This window comes from Meleagris gallopavo, chromosome 12 (genome assembly GCF_000146605.3).
Source record: "Meleagris gallopavo isolate NT-WF06-2002-E0010 breed Aviagen turkey brand Nicholas breeding stock chromosome 12, Turkey_5.1, whole genome shotgun sequence".
In the NCBI taxonomy this organism is placed as follows: Eukaryota; Metazoa; Chordata; class Aves; order Galliformes; family Phasianidae; genus Meleagris; species Meleagris gallopavo.
The window spans coordinates 765,987-777,401 of record NC_015022.2 but is presented as its reverse complement, the minus strand read 5'-3'; the positions used below and the strand labels follow the sequence as shown (position 1 = coordinate 777,401).

At 47.5% G+C, this 11,415-nt stretch overlaps 1 long non-coding RNA gene across 2 annotated transcripts; it reads left to right on the top strand.

Annotated features, from left to right (window-relative positions):
* The first annotated feature begins 56 nt into the window (after window positions 1–56).
* LOC104912748 lies at window positions 57–6,786 on the top strand. Of its 2 annotated transcripts, none has more exons than XR_004161005.1 (4): window positions 57–2,522; window positions 3,331–3,576; window positions 3,945–4,009; window positions 5,899–6,786. It is a non-coding gene; the product is annotated as an uncharacterized LOC104912748 (long non-coding RNA). The 2 variants fall into 2 exon arrangements; XR_794859.3 differs by lacking the exon at window positions 5,899–6,786 and adding an exon at window positions 5,564–5,687.
* The last annotated feature ends 4,629 nt before the right edge of the window (window positions 6,787–11,415 follow it).

The window sequence follows — 11,415 nt, the reverse complement described above, 5'->3', positions numbered from 1 at the left end:
GCCCCCGTCCTGCCTCTGCTCCGTCCGAGCCGCTCGGCGCTGCGCCGGGCGGGGACCGCGGGCGGCCTCGGGGCTGCGGTGCGTCCCTGCATCTGCACCGCGCGTCCGTATGCGGCCCTCTGCCTTCATCCGTGTATCTGTATGCAGTCCTGTACCTCCTCTATTCACCCCCGTACCTCCTCTGTTTAGCCCTCTATATTCCCTCCCGTGTCTGTATTCCCCCCGTGTCGATATTCCTCCCGTGCCTTCTGCATCCTCCCCTCTTTGCCCCTCCGTCTGCAAGCAGCCCTTTATCTGTGTACCCACCCTGTGCGGCCCTTTTGCCCCTGTTCTCCCATCCCTGTGTCACCCTCTGCCCCCCCACTTTCTGGAGGCACTCCGGGCACCGTCTCTTTCTGGAATTTTCCAAAATCCAGGAGGAACGGAACGCTCCCTCCTTCCCTGCCACCAGCAATCCCCGCTGTCCCTGCCCAGCGCTGTGCTTCGCAGGTGTCACTGGCAGGGAGCTGACAGCATAGACAGGCGGTGGGAGCCACATCCCATAGCGGCGATGGCAGAGGTTTGCTTCGCCTCGCCTCGCTCCTGGCCCTGCTTTTCTCTGCCGGTCTGCGAGGCTTTGGTGCGGGCTGCATGGGGCTGGCAGAACCGAGCAGTGTGACACACGGCCCATCAGCTTTTGTCCCCTGGTCCGCCGACTCGGCGCGATGCTGGTGGTGCAGCGGTGAGGATGGGGTGTTGGATTAACAACCCGCGGGCAGGCACTGCGCCTGTGTTCCATGCCGATTTGTGGCAGCCTCAGCTGCCGTCTCTCACGCTGAAACTGAGCTTCCATCTCTCACGTTCTGCCGAACACCTAAATGTCATTTTCCTGAGTTATCGTGGCCATTTTGGTGAGCATTCAGCCCTTTTGCAAGAAAACCTCTGAGAATGTCAAGCATGCGAGGTCAGGCGCCTGGGAAACATGAAACCCGGGGTTACCTGTGCAGCCTCAGCGCTGCCCATTTCGAGGTGCGGCTGCACCGGTGCTTCTCATTGCCTGCCTGTGGATTTCCCCAGGGATGGTCTCCAGCTCCCCAGGATCCCGGTAGGGATCCTCCGACTCACCAGGGAGTCAACAGGGGGAGTGCTGTGAGCACAGGGAAGCACCACTTCTCATCCCCTGCACTGCTCCCACTGCCTGGCACCGCACCCACTGAGGAGCAGGGCCAGCCCTTGCAGCTCTGAGACCACCCCATCTTCCTGAAGTTTTAGCTGCCAGGTGTTAGAAAAGCATTCATTTTGCAGTGAGTGCAATCCGAAAGCCGTTTGTTGGGTTTGGAGTGGTGTTTTCTCAGTGGGCACAGCGAAAAGCGCGTGTCTGGTTAGGAGGATGACTTCTGGCAAGGTCTTGTACTTGTCCAAACCGTTGGGTGTAATTGCTGTAAATGTACATTTATCAGGGGGAAGGAGCATTGTTGAGCCTTGCTGTTGAAGCATCCTAGCTGGTTTGATGGGATTTATAGATTCTTGCTCCCAGCTCTTTTATAACTAACACAGAATTGCAGCTCCTTATGCATATGAAGCCCTCGAGCAGCGCTGTCGTGAACCGAGTGCTGCAGGAGGGCTGCTGGCTGCTGCAGGAGCCCAGGAGCTGCTTGGGGGGCTGGGCTGTCCACTGTCAGGCCGACAGCAGTGAGTAGTGCTGCTGGTGGGTCAGGGCTGGACTCGGTGTCAGGAGCTCTTATCGTGGAGGTTTAAAAGAGCTGCCTGATTTTCTCAGGCTGCGGTCCTGCATGCCTACATTTGCCTAACTCCCTCTTAAGCAAACGGGATTTCTCTCTTTTCTGAAAGTAAATGTGGCTTAAAGTTTGCAAATTTGATACTTTCTCAAGCATTCCTTCAGGCAAGAGCAGGATAATGAGAGATTTTTGCCTGTGTCTGGAAGGCTCCTGGCTCCGAGGAGCAGCCCGCGGGTTGCTGCACTTCCTGCTACGTGTTGGCGTTTGCAGACGCTGTGCTGCGCTCTCAGGTTCGGTGGCTGTGATGGCTGTGAGGGGGAATGCAGAGCATCACCGCTGTGTCCCCACTGGGGCTGCGACTGCAGATGTTTGTTTGGCTGCTTGTAAAATTTGTCTGTAGGTTTGGGTAGGTGTTTGGAAGCACAGGTGTCCGGGACTTAGCTGTGTAAACTGTGAGACTCCTGACAGATGATGATAAAAAGGGAAATGCTATAGGTTTTGCTTTCTCTGCTGGACTGAGTATTGTCTTGTATTGCTGCTGTGTTTGGCAGGCCGAGCATCACGGTGTTACGTTTCTTGCTTGTGTGATTGCAGTGAGTGCTTTAACTTCTGTACCTGGGAAGTCAAAAATCTAAAAGTAAGCTCAGCAAACCGCACATCCTCAGAAAACATTCCAAAAGAGAACGTCTCCTGGCAGAAAGTAGTCTTTAGCACTGAACTGATTGCTCTGTCTTCAAATGCCAGCTCTGTTAGCTGTCCGCAGGGAGGAATCACCTAGCAGGTACCTATGGAAAGCTCTTACAGGTGAGTGAGAACTGTGAGAAATGCTTTTTGTGTTTAAACCACAAGCTCGATGCTGCCCAATTGTGTATTGCTGTTTCTAGATGTTTTTCCTTTACAGTGAAGCCACTGCTCCAAAATCCTGCTCATGCAGTTGCTGGTTTGTGTTGGTCATCCTTAACACTTCAGGTGGCAGTGGGAGGGGAAACGACATATCTGGGCTCCATGGTTCGGATGAAGTGTCTGAGGAGAGCGGGGTTATCCCTGACCTTGGTCAGGAAGCTTCGATGAGAGCGCATGGTTCTGCTCGGTGCCCGCAGGTCCGTGATGCTGGCACCACGCTGTCCTGATGCCATTAAGCCGATCCAGCTGCCGGCTTCTGCTGAAAGCAGATCTGAGCAGGCTGCAGTTAATGGCCGAGGGAAAGGAGATCGCTCTCAGTTGGATCAGCTCTCCGGTACTGACTTGCTCAGCAACCTGGTGGTGTCCACTGTCAGTTGCTTTTAGGGAATTCGAAGGGCACTGTGGAGCACTTAGCTTTGTCATAGATGGGGCTGGGTCTTGTGCCAAGCCCATCTTCCACTAAGGAGGAAAAACCTCCAAGTGAGAATTGGCTCCAAGTTTCCTGGGTTCCTTTGGTTTCCTCCTGAAGGCTGTCGTTAATCATCAGGCCAGGCCCTTTTGATGAAGCGGGCTGGGCTTTAGGATGGGATGCGCAGAGGCTGTGGGGCACCGCTGCTGGCTCACGTGCTGCCTGGTGGGCTGCAAGGGGATTAGTGGCAACTTGTGCACTTGCATTTTCTGGTTTTCATTCTGCTTTTGTGACCGACAGCCTGAGCGAAGCCTTTGAAATGGAATGGGACGAGTGCTGCAAGATGAGAAAGCCTTTACTCATGTTAAAAACAGCAACAACAACAAAGAAAAATATCTATGGACTTCTCTGTCAGTTATGAATCTCATTGCTGATTTCTCACCTTGAATCACATCTGGTGCACTGCAAAATGACCTGTGCGCACTGTAGAGTCGCTCCCTCTCTGGATGCCTGTTTGCAGTCTGTGCTTCTATCTGTCAAGCACAGGTAATCTGACAGCCACAGGTAATCTGACAGCCTCCGTGCTGGCTTCTCATTGGAATTCTCACCGCTATATTCCATTGGTTGTGCTGAATGGCCTTTAGAAAGGAGCATGCTCCCAGGTACCGCGTGTCAACCAGTGGTGGCTGAGTGCTAATGGCAGTGGAGTGTCTAACACATCTTTGAAAAATTCTTGCATGGAAAAAAACGCACCACGCCAACCCACGTCATGAATACTTTTGATAGATGGCCAAGAATTCTTTTATTGTATTCCACATCTACATGTTGGTTTTGTTTTGAGTGATGAACTTAGAACAGTTAACTTAAAATATTTACTTTAGACAACTTCCGTGAGCCTACTGTTTTTTTTGTAGGTATGTAGACTGGAATACAACCCTCAATAACAGTGACATTTTTAGTTTTGCAAGACTTGTCTGAGGTAAGGAACGATTACGTTGGTTTGTGCTTGTTGGGTGTGTAGGACAACAACCTCCCCTGGAAGCAATTACTAAATGATTTAATTGTTGTGGAATGCTGTCCTATTAGGTGCAAAAAAAAAAAACAAAAAACCAAAAAAACGCCAAACCCAACCATCGAATGCAATAGATCATTAGAAATGTAGTGCTTGATTAAAAGGGTGTGAAACAACGTTTTAAGGCTTCGGAATTAGTGCTGTTGGAAGAATGATGTTCTGTTTGTAAATCATCCTTTTGGGGGTTTCTTTGAGGAATTAAGAGCTGTGCATGTGCACTGAAGGCTGCGTTCAGCCCCAGTTTGCCAATCGGTCAGCGAGCAGAGGGCAATTACGTCGGTTCTGTTGCTGCTCCCGGTGGTGAGGAGAGCTGAACAGCTCCTGTTTGAAGAGGGATTTTGGCAGACATCATTTAAACGCAGGACCATTGTTATTCTGTTCATTTTCATCAGGGAATAAAGATAGTGCTGGCTCAGGGCTTGCTGAAGCTGGAGGAGGATGCAGCAGAGAGGCAGCTGGCTCTGGATTTGGGCCATCTTGCAGTAACGTGAAACAGGGCAGTGAGCAACAAGAGCACACGCGTGCCGTGTTTTATGGCGAGACTGTTGCACCAATAATCCCTACAGGCACACACTTGCATTTTGTGTCAGGGGAGCAGACTGGTTCACCACGGCCATCGCCTCAGATAATCTCACCCAGAGATGCTTCCCCGTGCCCCGGAGCTTCGCTCGGAGATAGCAAGGCAGTGCAGGGCGGAGGTCAGGTCACGTTTGCTTGCTGCAGACAAATCCCTGAAAAAAGGGTTTGTTCTGTATGGGCCTTCTGTGGCTGGGCTCAGTACAGGCGTGTAGGCAGAGCCAGAAATGCTTGAAATAGGTCAGGTTGAGGCCAGTTTGTTGTTTGCTGGGGAACATGGGGGTTTCCTTGCCAGCTGAAGGTGGAAAGCTGCATGTTGCTAGTTGGGAACTTAATGCTGGTGCAGAATCTTAAGGATCTGACTAAAACACAAGCACAGTGAACTATCCAAAAGCAATTTGAGGAGTCTGTAGGTAGGATTTTCTGAACCAGAACTTTTTCTGCTGACTGTGCTACCCTCATCTCGTTCAACTTGGGGCAATTGTAAAATTCCCTGCAACGCAGGGCCTGTCTCAGGGCTGATGGTGGTGCTGCTCCAAACACATCTCTGAACTCATTGCTACATGCAGTGATTTGGTTAAGGAATTTATTAACCTTCAGCAGTATTATTTTTTCATGCAGGACTGTAATTGTAGCTCTAGGCAATAAATTACCAAGCAAGATTACTCGCAGCGATTGCCCATTGCTTACCCCTACCACTCTGTAGAAGTGCTGTGGATCTGTGTGTGTTGTTTCACGCTCAAATCCCTTTTTAATTACAAAATGGGAACAAAAAGCTTGCCTTTGAAAGTATTGTTTCTGAGCTCAGATTCACTGTACGTATATGAGCTCACGTTCTGTTCCTATCCCTCTGCCACCATTTATTTCATTTAAATACCTCTCCAGAGCCGTCACTACGCAGCTGCCGTGAACAATGCGATAAACACGAGGGAAAATAAATAGAACACCTCCAGTAAATGGAGGAAGAACAATGGAATAAAGGACGAAAAAAGGACCAATGAAGAGCATACCTTCTTGTAGTGCGAAGAATTCATTGCTTCGTCTCTTTGCTGAAAAGAAAGATGATCTGAAAACTGGAGCAGGGAAAGAAAGAGCATCATCTGTTGCAGAGCCGCTCGGCTGTTGGGGTTTTTGTGCTTTGTTAAGGTTTGCTGCTCATCAGTGCTGCTGCCCTCCTTGCATGTAAGTCCTCACGCTGCTCTTGTGTTTGGTTTGTCCAGGCACCTGTGGAAGTCGGGGTTACAGCTGAGGGAGAAGTTTCATGCAGCTGTTGTTGTGTGAAGGATGGCCCTGATGGCAGCTCTCTGGTGCTGAATATGGACAGCTTGCAATTATACATGAAAAACTCATCTAAGCCTCAAGTTAAAAGTAGCTCTGTGTCTGATGCTTGGTGGGAAGATTGCAATCTTGTCTCTTGCATTATGTTTATTTCTAGTAAAAGTGAAATCCTTGAAGGAGTGCTTCTTCATTCAAATAAAAAGGGGCTTTTGAAATTAACACTCAACACGTAGATGTGGATTTAAATTGTTTTGGGTGCAGTTTTTCTGTGTGCTTTATGAGTTGAATCTACTTGAGCAGGGACTCAAAAAGCTTTTGGAGACTTTTGATCTGGGATGACTTTCTCTCCTTCTGTGCCGGTTTTCTGGGGGCATTAGGATATGTGCTTCTCTTGCAGGTATGCTGTTTGGGGGCAGAGGGGACAAGTATTTGAAAAACGTGAACAATTTTCCCTGAGTGAAGGATCATTACAGCTTTAGATCCCGCTGTTATTAATGACACTCCTGTCAGCTACGATTTAATTTTCTTAATGTCAGAATTCCTTCTTGCACAATACGCTTTTCTACATCTTGATATAACCTTTTCTCAGAGCCCTTGAGCTTCTTGATGTCTGGAGACATGGTGTGTCCAACAAGACTCTGTGGGATGAGCAGGAGGAGTGACCATTGCAGTGAAGTCATACCAGTGTTCCCATTGTAAAACATCATTTTCAGCTGCATGGGGATGTTGGAGTCGATTTTAAGATGGGGCTGAACGTATGCTTTCAATGAATAAGGAGTTCTTTTCATAGACTCACAGAATGGCTTGGGTTGGAAGGGACCTCAAGGATCATCAGCTCCACCCCCCCTGCCACATGCAGGGCCACCAACCGCCGTATCTAATACCAGACCAGGCTGCCCAGGGCCCCATCCAACCTGGCCTTGAACACCTCCAGGGATGGGGCTTCCACAACCTCTCTGGGCAGCTGTTCTGCTCTCTTGGTAAAGAACTTCCCTCCAATATCCAACCTAAGTCTTCCTTCCCTCAACTTAAAACCATTTCCTCTTGTCCTGCCATTATCTACCCTTGTAAAGAGTTGACTTCCCTCCTGTTTGTTGGCTCCTTTTAGGTACTGAAAGGCTGCAGTGAGGTCTCGTTCTTCTCCCATCATCCCTATCCCTCCATCCTCCCTCATCCCCTGTGTTCATTCATAGCCAAGGCTGTGTTGGGCCAAGGTATGTTAAGGTACAAGATTAGCAGATTTGCAAACCTAGATTGCAGAGTTACAAGCACAGAGACTTCTGAAGCAGGAGAGAGACAAAGGTGAGAATCTTCCCACTTGAGATGGAATTAGTACTTAGAAGCATGTCTTGTTTGATCATAGAGAAAAGTAGCTGGGTTCTGGCTCTCACTCTGTGAAAACTGAGCTGTGTAATTATAAAGGTTTTCATGGCGCGGGGCGAGCCTGAGTCTGGGCAGTGTGGGGCATTTTCCACTGGCAGTCCTTTAGGATTCCACTCTGTTCAATCTTCATGTTTCACAGTGCTAAAAACCTCATTTTGAAGTGAGTGAGTGCTGTGGGGTAATTATGGAAGTTAAAAAGCATATTTGTGTGCTATAGCTCAGAGACGCTCGAATAATAAATATTTTGCTTATGTGCTGATGAACTGGAAGAGGAGAATTTCATTCTCAGCTACCATTAGACAGCAAGCAGGCAGTGATGCTAATGCATCTTCAGAAAGTTCTGTGAGACAAAGTGCCCTGTGGTGCATTCTGTGTGCAGAATGATGGCAAAGGGATTGAAGTTGCCGAGTCCAGTGGGAAGATGGGAGCAGCAAGCTGAGTTAGCTCTTCGGTGCACCCATACCTGAACATAAAGAAAACATTGGTCAGCCTATTGTAGCAGCAAGGGGGGAAGTAAATACTCCTTCGTTGCTGATAAGACTATTTTTAAAAAATGTTTTATTGTCCTTCCTCATTCTCTACGTGCCTTCCAATTCCTCAAGCAAATAAGGTGTGGGTCCTCCTAGTGCCTTACTGGATGATAGCTGCATCATTCTCTGCACTTTATGTGTGTTCAAATATGAAGCATTGCATGTCATACGTATGTGAATTCAGTGCTAGTTGTGCAACTGGGTATTGCTTTGAGGTGAGCAGGTACTGTATTGCTTTGGCTCGCGTTCTTGGGAGGGATGCTCAGCAGATGTACATTGCAGGTGAAGTTTTTCTTTGGGTTGGCTGCCACATTTCACACTGGAAGGTGATGGAGGTGCATTCATTCTTGCTGGTTTTTTTTGTTTTTTTTTCTTTCCACCTTTTTTTGTCTCAAAGTAGCTAGTATGCATGCTGATCTGGTCAAAGAATGTGAGCCAGTTGCTGTGGTCTGCAGGGTGGGGCTGCACAAGGTCTTGTTGCTGTTTGCTAGGCTGAGCTGGAAAGGGCTAATTATAGAGACAGACTGGGGAAGGAAGGGAACAGGGTCAATTAGAGCATCCAGCACAGTTTCCTTTAAATTACTAGTTGAGCTGGATAGATAAAACAATAAAGACACATGGAGTGAGATTTCAAATGCTCTTCTGGAGTCGTGTCAGCAACTACAGAAGATGATATTTGCAATTTTGGTTGGGTTTGTAAGTAAGGAACGTGTTGAATTAGTAGTTCTGTTACTAGCATTGCCAAGTGGAGCTGAGATGGTACTGCTGTTCCTTCAGTAGGGTTTGGAATAGCAGTAGCTTGGGACAGTGGTTTGAATGAGGCAAGGAAATGCGTTGCCCTCAACTGATGAGCAATAGGGACTTGGTGTGATAAAAGAACTGTGTGAAGGTTTTCAGTCTAAGATGCAGTATTTCAGAAAAAAAAAAAGGCTACTTTCAGCCATATGTTTTCTGTGAATGGAAGATGGATCAATTTGGGACGTGTTTTGTCCCTACTCTGAGAGCAGACTGGGGCTGCTCTGCTTTTTCTTGAGGATGTCTTTGAGATTCAGAAGCTTCTTTCTGATTTTATGTTTGAACTAATTTAGAGTAAGGGAAATAGTATTTAAAGAGGTGATGCAGAAGCAGTATGAGCTTTTGGCTTGTAGTTCTGCAGGTGTGGAATGCAATAAACTCCTATGCAGACTGGAATTCGTACAAGTTGGTAAAAACTCTTTAACACGCTCTTGTCTCAATTTTTCTCCTTTTAGGAAAAAAAAAGTGCTGCTTGGCAGACCTTCCTCGCCTCTGTGGTGTGTTTCTTTCTTTTGCTGGTCTGAAGCATGCAATTACTCAGAATTACTGTGCAGGAATGAATATGGCAGAGTGAGGAGGAAAAGCGGGGAGAAAATGCAAAGTTCTGTTCCTGCTTTTCAATCCAGATTGGCAAGTTCCTTCTGCTGGCGCTGTGACTCATCCCAGGCTTCCTTGCTGGAGGCGACTGCTGGCAGCGCATCAAAGCAGCAGCCGTGCTTTCAGACCGGAGTTAACCAGGACTTTTCCTTGAGCAGGGGCTGTTTTTCTTGTCCTGGAACCTTTCATGTGCAGGATGAGTCCGTCTCTCAGGGAAATTCTTGATAAACTCTTGGCAATTTGTCTCCAGGTGGAGAAGGGCTTCTCCTGGCATCTCTGAGCAAGGCACATCTTGTCCGGAGCATCCTGCCCACCTGGGAGAGGGTTGGAGGAGCACCGGTGAGGTCCGTGAGGACATCATAGAGCAGAATGGCTTTTCTGCTTCAAGTTTCTTGTGTTTGTAGAGCTCGTGTTCAGGGTTGTAGTTCAATTTCTGAGCTTAATGTGTCAGGTAAAAAATGGCATTTTTAATTGCCTTTTCCCGAAGGTACAGGTAGAGGTGCACTCTCATCAAGGCTACAATAACAGCAGAGGTTCTCCCATTCTCTCCTTCATTATTCTGGTCAAACTAAAAGTAGAGATGCTTCTCTCATTACAGTTAAAACCCAGATTGCTTTGAACTTTCCAAACAATATGTGTTTTTTTTTAATAAGCTTATTTATTCCTAGCAAGGCAGCTCAAAAGTGTGAGCAGCTCCACCAGGAGGAACTTAACCATGATGCCACCAGAGGAAGATGCAGCTGGGGCCAGTTACATCCCAGGGACTCTTACAAAAGAAAGACAGTACCTGTTGGAAACAGCTTCATCATTTCAGGTGCATCCACAGGGGCTGTCAGGAGGGCAGTGAAACAGCAGCAGGCAGCTCTGGGTTGATGTGGGGTCTCGGCACACCTCCAGCCCTCACTGTGGGATTTTGTTTTGTGGGTGTTATGCAAAGAAGGGAAAAGCTTGAGACAATGTGGAAAGGATGCATAAATGTTCAGAGCCTGCTTCTCTGGAAGTGTGAAGGGAGACTCTTGGAAAACGATGAAAGCGGCTGCTGTTTTCTTCTTAATGGGTTGGAAATGGAGATTGGCATCCTGAGCTGGCAGAGGAGTCACCCTCTTGATAGTGATCTCAAGTTATACAAGAGGAAGAGCCTTAAAGGTGCAGATAAAGATGTGAAATGAGTGCAGTAAGAATGTATTAGGTTGGAAGCAAAGAGTGATGCAGTCATTATAAAAACCAACCCAAACATATTTTTGCTGTGGCTTTTTGTCAAGTTGAGACGGGCTAAGATTGCTGTGATCAGAGGAAAGCTACTCCTGCAGCTGAGGTTAGTACTTGAGGCAGGAGTTCTACAAGTGTGGATGAAAGGGAAAAGCATTTATCTTCACTATTTTGTGTGCTAATGGGAAAAAAAACAACAAACAAACCCAACAAATAGATGTGGTTTTAAGCATTGACACTATGAAGTGGTATCTTAGCTCTAAAACCCAGTCTATGCTGGTCCTCCTTACCAGCAAGACCCGTATTTTTTTCTGTTTCTGTTAGGTTAGCCCTCTCAATTTTGATTTTTCAAGGGGCATTTTAACTGCAGGATCATTCTGATTCCTCTGCTGCTGCTGCATTGCACACGCATTTCTTTCCTTCGCCCACATCTTGTTTCCCCTGTGTGACAGAGTCCACAGTGCAGAGCTGCTCGGGGGGTTGGTGTGTTTGTGCATCACCTGCTCCTCCTGCTTCTGACAGTGTGAAATCCCTGGACTTTTGGAGGGCTGCTATTATAATTACAGGTGTATGCATCACTTTTTCATATTTTTTTCAGATGGTGTTTGTGACTTGTGCTTTGTATTGCCTCTTTGTGTTGTGCTCCATTGTTTTGGGACAGTCGGGACATTTTAAAAGCAATTTTTTTGCTGAGTCATTAAAGCATCGCATTTTAACGTAGGTTTGTTTTCTGCAAGGAGCAACACAGTGATTGGCAGCAACAGCATTGAATTTCTTTTGCACATGCCTCTGATCTGTCAGCACAACTGCTGATAAATGTTTGAACAAGCAAGAGAGATCTCTCTGCATTGCTGAGCTCCTGAGCAGTGGTATTTTTACACTATTAGCACAGAATGCAGTATAAAGTTGGTGGTGTTTGAAGATCTGCAGTGACGAAGCGTGTGC